The sequence below is a fragment of the Rosa rugosa genome, chromosome 6, assembly GCF_958449725.1.
Source record: "Rosa rugosa chromosome 6, drRosRugo1.1, whole genome shotgun sequence".
Classification (NCBI taxonomy): domain Eukaryota; kingdom Viridiplantae; phylum Streptophyta; class Magnoliopsida; order Rosales; family Rosaceae; genus Rosa; species Rosa rugosa.
In genome coordinates, this window is record NC_084825.1 from 11,340,746 (window position 1) to 11,350,937 (window position 10,192).

At 37.0% G+C, this 10,192-nt stretch overlaps 2 long non-coding RNA genes across 5 annotated transcripts; both read left to right on the forward strand.

Moving 5' to 3' along the window:
• The first annotated feature begins 5,993 nt into the window (after positions 1 to 5,993).
• Positions 5,994 to 6,877, forward strand: LOC133714118 (uncharacterized). Its single transcript, XR_009848462.1, has 4 exons — positions 5,994 to 6,205; positions 6,288 to 6,408; positions 6,497 to 6,581; positions 6,748 to 6,877. It is a non-coding gene; the product is annotated as an uncharacterized LOC133714118 (long non-coding RNA).
• Positions 6,878 to 7,019: 142 nt separating this feature from the next.
• On the forward strand, positions 7,020 to 9,900 carry LOC133718263 (uncharacterized). Of its 4 annotated transcripts, none has more exons than XR_009850184.1 (8): positions 7,020 to 7,100; positions 7,262 to 7,425; positions 7,558 to 7,620; positions 7,818 to 7,942; positions 8,042 to 8,367; positions 8,450 to 8,537; positions 9,514 to 9,590; positions 9,673 to 9,900. It is a non-coding gene; the product is annotated as an uncharacterized LOC133718263 (long non-coding RNA). The 4 variants fall into 4 exon arrangements; XR_009850183.1 differs by having other exon boundaries at positions 8,042 to 8,335; XR_009850182.1 differs by having other exon boundaries at positions 8,042 to 8,082.
• The last annotated feature ends 292 nt before the right edge of the window (positions 9,901 to 10,192 follow it).

Below are 10,192 nucleotides of genomic sequence, written 5' to 3' on the forward strand. Positions count from 1 at the left end.
CATATCCTTGTCTGCTATGCACACATATAGCACAAGCATGGTCATTCACTACACATTCTTTATACATTGATATGATGCGCCACAGAGTTTAAAATGATTCATGGTAATAATATATATATATATATATATATATATATATATATATATGTTGCTTTATCGAACAAAGTTATATATTATATTCAATACCATGTATACCTCAATACATAATCATCTTAGTCCATCTAATTATATGTCGGTAGCTACTTTGTGGCAAAGTAATTAGCTCATTGACACACAAACATACATGGCTGTCCTTAATGCATGTGTAGCTCGCTTGGCTTATCTTGAGGTGCCACCTAGGTGCTATGCAAACAATTATGTCCCAACTATAGTAACTTTGCTGCACATGCCTTTCTAGTACTTGTAACTATATTAATAGGCATCTGTACGTATGTCTACACAACGTCCCTTATCTCAAAAGCATGTTTAAAACTTCATGGTATATATGCTCTCATCATCCATTAATGCTGAGATAACATACTCTTTGACTAGCACATGTCATGCCGCAATACCTTCTGAATAGTGACGTTCTAAAACATATACATGTGTGCACTTTTAAAACCGCCTGGAACAAACCGGCCCATCCGGCTCGGTTAGCTAAATATGTCGCAAATTCGTACATATTTAACTGGGGCATGTGTACAAAGTAAATGAACTCATTTTATACATGGTGTGACCACACTTGGCATCTTACAATATATATTAATTACTAATTATTTATTTCATCTTATGTTAAAGGGGCATAATCACCGATCACCACCTCAAGTGATGAAATCTTCAACCCCCTATTAAGATGCTTCGCCGGAGCATTGGACCGTCATGCTCGGCCAACTCCGCTAGCTTCCAAATCGGCATAAGATAAGTCACTATATCTTATCTCTTGCGCAATTGCAATTAGAGCATTTTCCATGACTATACATGTCTCCATGACACTTAAGCATGCCTACAAAATGTTATTAGCAACTTTACTACAAGTATATGCTATACACATATGTCATGCTACTACTTAATTGCAACTCAATTAAATAAATATGTGACACTCATCTAGAAGCTTGTGACACTTACGACTTAATTAAACATGCTCGGATAAACGACTTGCTCGGGTTACGACTCGCTTGGGTATCGAGTATGGCCACGACTTGCGCTTGGGCCACGCCTCGCATGCTCGCACAGCGCCTACACACTCAACTACACCCAACTTGCTCGATCATGTCCAACATGTTTTACTTAAGCCCCAAGTTCACAAACGCTTCATACGATGTCACCGGGACTACTCCCACAATTTTATATGGACACTCATTACACTTGCCACTATCTATTGTGCGTGTTATATGACCATAAGATCCACATATACAACTGCCAATATTTTACATGTTCATACACATTAATGGAATATTGAATTCTTCTACCATTTGTTGTTCGCTACAAATCGAATTCTTTTCGCATTCCATTAATACGAACGGTAACCAATACAACAAGCATTCTACATATGCGCGTTTTTTGTCTCATTGTGCAGGATTAAACGAGTCCCTTCTTGCTTACGGAGTTCGGGGACTTGTAGGGGCTCCGTACCGCCCGGTTACTTATGCTTGATGACTTCATGCTTATAACTCCCCAACCAAGAAGCTCCTCTTACTTGGGGACTTCAGGGACTTGTAGATACCTACTAGCATGACTAGTTTGCTATCTCACCAAGCATAAGTAACACCTTCTTTGGGACACCCACAAGCCATGGTGAGGCCCAACCGCTACTTGCATCTTGTAGCCCTATGTCCAAGCTACGCTACGGTATCCGGAAGTGGCAAATCCGTCGCCGGGAAGCCACCTTTCCGGCCTTGCCAACATGCCCTCACAACTAGGCTTTATGCACTAGAATAGTGTTGATTGCATCCCACATCTAAGAAAATGTAATTGAGAGGGGTTCCCTTACCTATAAAAGGGACCCCTCCTCACACTTAGAATCGACTCCATTACACACTTTGTAATCCCAAACACACATACTACAACATTCAAGTGGACGTAGTTTCCCGCTAAGGCGGGAAACGAACCACTGTACTTTGCTTGTGTCGTTCTCTCTCTCTCTCTCTAAAGCTAACTAGAGATCCCACGGATCACTAACGTTAACATAATGTGAATTATGTTAAATCATGTGATAATCTTGCAGATCCTTTAACTAAAGAATTGGCAAGAGAAAAGGTCTAGAGTACATCGAGGGGGATGGGATTGAAATCCATATCGCCATGAGCCATATATCAGGACACCCAACCCGGTAATTAGGGATCCTAAAAACTGTGTTAAATGGGAAAAACGAATCATAAGGTAGTCGTAAGAAAAATACACTATATTTTCTTACTCATCCCTATGATGTAAGTGCATTAATCTTGTAACGTATATGAAGGTTGAGTTCACTTACAACTCTTAATAAAATATGTAGCTCATATGAGTGGGATTTCATAGTTACAAGAGCATCCTTGATGGATTTTACCTATATGAGTGTGAGAGTGAGGCTGCTCTCTATGAGAATTGGGCTTATTCTTGAAATACACTCATGAAAACCAGGATAAGCACAAGGCCGTAACGTGCTGGCTAATAAAGCTCATATTAACACCTGAATTATTATGTGTGAGCAGTAGTTCTTATTTTTCCTTAAGTAGTTGTAGTTCAAGTCTGAGACCACTATCAACTCTAGAGTAGGGATTGCTGTTTCACTAAGGCCTCGTTTGGTTTGCGGAAAGGAAATTGGTTCCTTGGCCTTTCCCATGAGCATGGGAAACTAAATTTCCCACTAGTTTCCCTTCCAATGTTTGGGAATGTCAGGAAAGTAATCTGAAAATGTATTTTACTTTCCTTTCTAATATTTGGTTAGTGCATGTAAAGGAAAGTAAACAACATCAAATTTCCAATAGTATCCTTAATATAAAAACATAAACACTTCAAGATTCAAAATTTTCTTGGATAAATTGGTAATAATAATCTTTAAAATAATATTTAAAATAGGTAACTAATGTGCAATTGATGAAGGAAAAGTAGAAGGGAAAGTGAATCCCATGAGGTGTGGGAGGATCCACTTCCCCCCTATCTTCCCTTTATGCAGGAAAGTTGTTCATTTCCTTGGACATGCCAAATACAGGAAAGGATCAAGTTTCCATTCCCAAGCTCTCCATTCTGCGAACCAAACGAGGCCTAAGTGAAGGTTCAATGCAAAGCACACCTTCATGACGCATAATGGTTCGTCTTTGGCCGGTAACTTTCGTTTATATTTGTTTTTAAAATATTAAAATGAGTGGGGGAATGTTGTGACATTTTAATATTTTATTTATTATTGAAATTAAATTTGGGTGAATTTATTTTGTGTTTAAATTCAGAATTTATTTTGGATTTTATTTTGTAACTCATGGTGATTTATTTTGATTTATTTTGGGATTTTAATTTTTGTATCCTATGGCATTTGGTTACTACCCTATTAATTATAGGGAGTGTCCTAAGAGTCTATAAATAGCATTATTTGTTACATGCTTAGATATACCAAACTTTTACTTTATTGTTCACCCATCAACTTTGCCCAGTCTTTTGTTCTTTTTTCGCTACAGAAATGTGTTCTTTTGGTGGAGCTTTGGGTTCCTCTAATTTGTGCAGATTGGTGTGAGCCGTACAACTTGTTGTTGGGCTGTTGTATCCTGGAGGGGACAATCAAGAGATTTCTGGTGCACCGGCATTGTTCCGCAGAGGGCTTGAATCTCCTTAAAGAGAGTAAGATACCCGCGCCTCAGCCTTTTGTCAACGAGTTTCTCGAATATAAATTATAATTTTTTTATTGTAATTTCACCAACACATAGATGTGTTCCTTTCTCCGAATTGGACTGAGGAAGTCGATGTCCATCTCCAATTCTAACTCAAGCTGATGATCACGCCAAATCTCTCTCGACCTTCTCAGATATGCTAGAATGAGGACGAAGGATTGTCGTGTGGCTTGAATATGTTTTCTTTCTTTCATGAATTGGGCTTCTTTAATTGGGTGGAAACGTGAATCCCAAGATGGGGGCCCAAAGCGACTATCTAACCAAAGCCCGAAGAAAGAACATGGATGTACAAATCACTTTCTTACTCGGGCCTACAGGAACTAAAGCCCAAGGATAAATATGGGTGTTTAGATCACTTTTCTTCTGAGCCCGTTCATCTCAGAAGTTCGGCCCGATTAATTTGTTCGTTGACAAGGGCAGAAGCAGCACAAAGCCCATTTCAACTCTCATGGCCCAGCCGAAGATGGGTGCCCAAATCAAATCAGTAGACACTTACCAAATTGAATGTCTAAAAGAAGTACATTTGACGTATTCAAAATTCTATGTATATCCGTCAAACCCAAAAATTGGTACAAAATCGAAAATCACAAATTTGAACTACAATGGTTTGATCCTTTTACAGGGTATGTATGCACTCTAGCAACCCACTAGATGCAACCACAGATTCAAATAGAATCCTTGACTCTACTAGTCAAATTCAGTCACACATCCAAACATAATCTATGACTCCACTAGTCGAATTCGACCAACCCCAAGCTCAATCATTGACATCGATCAAATTCTTCCAACACAAAATGCAAGGGCTCTAAACCCTCACAAATTTACAACACACAATTCTGAATTAAATGGGTCATCTACTCATTTAAATACATAATGTTGGAACTACATGTGGTTTGATCCGGCAAAGGGTATGTAGGCAATCTAGAACCAAATTAATCTAGATGCAACCGCGTCCTAAACACTAAATTGAATCTCTGGTTCAGTTACACCAAATTCAACTAAACACACTATTCCAATTCCAAAAGCAATACCCTCCAATGAGTCATTCACCCATTGCAATTCTTGAACTACGAGTGGGTTGATCCCTCTCCAAGGATATGTAGGCAACCAATTCAAATATTTGGGTGCAACCACAAAAACAAACAAACACACATCCCTGCAATTGGTTTCTTGATAAATGGAATCAAAGAGTGTTTCCCTCTAACAAGGGATTATAATTAAGAGACACATTCTGTATGTCTTGAATGGGTCAAACCCGAAATAATTAAAACTCTATTCACTAAATGAATACGAGTGAAATTATGTTGGGTGATATTTTCGCTCACTGTGTGAAATTTTTACTCAACATAATGGCAAGTTTTGTGAATCGTATCAGTCGTCCAAAACTTGATTTTTGCCTGTAAGTTGTTGTCTATTGGTGCAGATGCTCTGAGGGAAGTGGATTGTCATGTTGGCATGGATTGTCTATTGGTATCTTGACTCCCTCATTTATTACTTAGGTTTTTTGCTCATAAGCCTACGAATAATGACTTACACTACACCAATTTTTCAATCAGACAACACATAACAGACGACAGCAAACATTTTAACTGTCGTCTGAAATAATCAGACGACAGCAAGAATTTTTCTGTCGTCTGAATTTTTGAATCAGACAACAGTTGTTACATTGCTGTTGTGCAATTGTAATTCAGACAATGGTTATTTTTTTTATGTTGTCTGAATCAATCAATTCAGACAACAGTTATTACATTGGTATTGTCCAAGATTGATTAACACAATGGTTGAGAAAAGATGTTGTCTGATTGTTTTAATCACACAACAGTTATTACTTCTCTGTTGTGCAATTACTATTAACACAATGGTTGAAATAGATGTAGTCTGATTGTTAATTCAGACAATGGCTGAAATAGATGTCTTCTAATTGTTAATTTAGACAATGGCTGAAATAGATGTCGTCTGATTGTTAATTCACACAACAGTTTTTAGTTGTCTGTTGTGCCATTCTCCATCAGACAATGTACTTGAATTGATGTTGTCTGAGTTTTAGGATTCAAATTTTTGTGAAAACGTAGAGCGGCTAAGTTTAAAAAATTTCAAGAAACGCGGGGCATGAAAATTTGTTTCCCACACTTTGACATATTTGGACGGCTAAAATTAACTTCTGAGGCCCCAAGTATTCGACTAGCACCCAACTACCCTTTCCTCTCCTCCTCCGCCTCCGACCAGAACCCTCATCCTCTTCATTCTCCGCCTCCGACCAGAACTCGATCCTCCTCCTCCTCCTTCTCCGCCTCGGACTAGCTCCTCTGCTCGAAGATGGTGAACGGAATCGGAGTTCGAGGGATTTGTGAGCTTTTGTGTCATAGGTAATTCACGAATCTGTTAAAATCATGGCTTCGAATGATTTGCGAGTTCTTAATTCACCGATCTGCTTAATTTTCTTTCAAGGGTTTTCGAGAAACAAGCATTCTTCATTCATTGAGCTTTCTGGGCAAGTTCGAGCTTGCTGGGTTTGTGACCATGTAATTGCCATTCATGTTCTGAGCTTTCTAGGCATTCTCCATCTTTGGTTTGCTCTCTCTCGATTCTTCTCATTGTTTTGTGATTGATTTGGAAGGTTTTGGGCTTTTGTTGAGTTTTAGATTTTGGTTTTGCAGAGGAGACTTCATGCTTGTTCTCGCGGTGGTCAAGACATTCGATTCTGTGTTCTCTGCCGATGAAGGTTTCTGTAGCTTGAAGCAGGTCAGTAACTTCAAATTTTTTTATCTGTATATTATGAATTGTTCTACAGAGATTAGATTAATTTCAATCTTGGGTCTTGGGGATTGAGATTTGAGAGCATGTGAATGGTGGGCAAGTTGTTCTTGGTTTTCAAGGTTTCTTATCTTGGTTTATATGCTTACAACAGGCTTCCTTCTGAGTTAATGGCGTTAATGGTGAGTCACTGTGACTAAATTCTTTGTTTTCTGTTTGGGTCCTGTGAATTTTGGGTCTTCAATTTTAAGGGTTTTTGGTAATTGATCGAAAATTGAATTATAGATGGGTTTTCGATCAATTCAACGTTAACTCTTATAGATAAATGCAGCTCTGGGAGATTGATTATTGAATTCAATCGCAGAGTTTAGTAAACTGGCCGGTTTTGAGTGTGGTTGCTGATTGTGAATTCTTCTTTGGTGCAGTAACCTGAGCCCATTGACTGGGAGTACTACATGAAAGGAATTGGGTCTTGATTGGTGGATATATACAAAGAGGCCTATGAAAGTATGTTTTTTCTTTTTTTGAATTGCTGCGTTTGATTTACATGTTAATACTTGCAGTGCATCTATTGTGTATTTCTTCAAGTTCTGTTGGACTTGTATAAGGTTTCATTTTGCATTATGCAATCGGATAATGCTAAAACGATGAACTTGTCAATGATGCAGGAGTCCATTCCTTCAACTTACTTGGTTTGGGATATCAAGTGAACTGGCCCATTAGCTTTGTTTTGACTCCTGGTGCATTGAAAATATATGCCGAGATACTCAGTTTTTTGATACTAGTGAAACTTGCTTTGTTTTCATTGACTGATGTGTGGCGCCAATTGAAGGTGTGGATTTTTTTAGTTTATTTTTTATTTATTTTTCTGGTAGAGTGCTTGTTTTTCTGGGTGTTCATTTTAAGACTGCATAAATCCTATTCTCTGAGATGCGTTTGATTGAATTCCTATTCTCTGTGGCAGGGTTGATGAAATAAAAATCACTAATGCTTTACAATATGCAGCTAGTATTGAGTACGTTATAAGGTGAGCATTTTAGTAGCAATGACCATGATATCTTCTGTTAATGGTGTTTATTTGAGAAGAATCCAGTTCGTTTATGAATCAAAAGAGGTGTATGAAAGAGAATCCAATTCGTATCCAGTTAATTATATTTGACAATGCTCTAGTAATTTTGAGTTTTCTGTTCATTCAAATATTAATTATTCTTTTTGTCATTGCAGGTGGAGTACCAATATTAGTCTTTGTTCAAACTGGGGTTGCATCAGCTGATTCTCCAAATGAGGCCCTTCCTTTTAATTGCAGACCAAATATTGGTGCTGCGCAGCTGACCAAAGATAAATTCAAGGTAGATATTTTCTCTAACTTATATTATGGCTTCTTTTTTTTTTTTTTTTTTGTAGAAACCAAACCTTGACTGTGTTTTTCATTACCAAACGTTGTGTAGACTCTGATAAATATAAAGATGTGCACACATGAAGAGGTGAGGTAAGAAATGATAATCCACCAAGCAAAGCTGTAATTTCTAGTGTAATTCTCTACTCTCTGAGATCGCAGTCCCACTTTCACTTTCTCCTATCCCTATTCTACTTTCACAAGGCTTTCTCTATCACCATTGTCATGCTCTTCAAATAGTTCCTTTACTTTCGCAAAGACATCTCTGCAAATTCTTTGAGTTTTGAAATCTCTCACGACCTCAAGAAACCTTTCATATATGTCTCTTTGGTTGGAAAATTAAAGGGTAAGAGTAATTGTTGCCTTAGCACGTGCAAGGTACTATCTATAAAATTTCATTGTAGTTATCCTATATGATGCATCTCAGACATGTCTGATTTCTGCAATTGTTTCTATATAGGTATTGCCTTTGGATATTGGGGAATGCGTCAACTTTGATTTCATTGTTCAAGAATATGAAATTCTCCCTCTATATGGAGCTTCTTTCCGTAAGTTTCAATATACTCTTTTTGTAGTCTCTCTGTTTAAGCTATTTCTCAATGATTTGGGGTGTGATTTCTACCCCTTTTACTAATTTTTCTAGCCAAATGGAATCAGCTCCTTATTTATAATTTTCATCAAAAAGCATTTTGAATACCTACATATTCATGTTCTGATGAACATAAGCATATATTTCTCATTGAGTTCCGACTATACCATATGGTTATATGTATATATATTCCCCTTTCAATGAATTTATTGTTTGATAAAGCTATAGCAAGGCTTTCTGGAAGTCTCTTAAGTGCATGTAAGAGACTACATATATTGATAAAAGTATACTGTTCGAGTATCATTCCTTTTGTCTTTCAGTTTGCAATGTCAAGTGGTTTCTCGATCACTTAAACAAAGTAGCAAATGTGTTTTCTTCTTGATTATATATATAACCTTGGTCTTTTGACAGCATATTGGAATTTGCTTTCGAATCATACCTTGCTGGGATTTTTTCTAAGCATGCCAGGAATTATTGCTATCGTTATTATTTTGTTCTCTTCTCACAAAGCATGTACAGTAAATTTGGTCCTTTGTATTTCCTATCTGAATTCAAATGAGTTTTCTTTATCTACTGGACTTGCTGACAAGTGGTCTTTAATTTCAGCCTTCTTCTCTTTTGGTTATTTATATCAAAGTGACTTATTCAAGTTGATAAATAATTGACATCTTCAGCTGCAATGTTATATTTGAGTAGTGTTTCCTAGTCAATTTATATTACTTTGGATCTCTAGTTTTCTTTCACAAGTGCAGCAGCAACTGTTGAGCTTTAACCTCAATTTGTAGTTATTTTTCTCATACTAAAAAGTAATTAAAAGCATGCTTTCTGTCTTTCACTTTCTGGTGCATGCTGGGTTAGAAACTTAGTTATAAAAATTGTTTTGTCGTACCTACTGAGCTTGTGAAGCTCATTCCCGATACTCTTGTTGTTTTCAGGTAGTCCATGAGTGGACATTTAAGTGATATTCTGGAGCTTTCTTGAGTGGAAGATTGCTTGGTTTTACTTTGTGTTGGTGCGTTGGTTGTGCTTTGTTTATTGATCAGTTACTTCATAAGTTCAACCAGACTTCTGTCTGATCCATTTTTCTTGTGCAGTATCATGCCAATGAGTTGTTAGTACTAACAGATAAGCAAATAGTTGCCAAGGTGACATCTTACCTGTCAAAGTGCATCAAGGACTTCGAGAATGCTGCTGTGATAAATAAGGACAAGTTTTATGTTTTCCGGCTTTATGTATTTATGTATTTATATGCACTTAGGGAATGGTAATTCCTATGTAAATGTTGAGATGAATATTGCTGATGGAATGAAATTATTTTTGGAATCAAGGATGTGTTGTTCAATTGTACAGAATGTATGTCTTCTCTTATATCTCAGACAATTCAAAAGCAACAGCAAACCATTGTCTAACAAATGAACATGAAGAAAAAAGAAAGAAAAATCTGTTGTCTGAATCATCTATCTACAATACTTATTAAACATATTCAATTGTCTAACAAGATGCAACACAACAAAAAAATAATATGTTCTGTTGTCTGATGAAATGATACACAATGGCTTTAATAGTTTTGATGTTGTCTTGTTCAAAGTCAGTCAATAGTATTCAATTACTTTG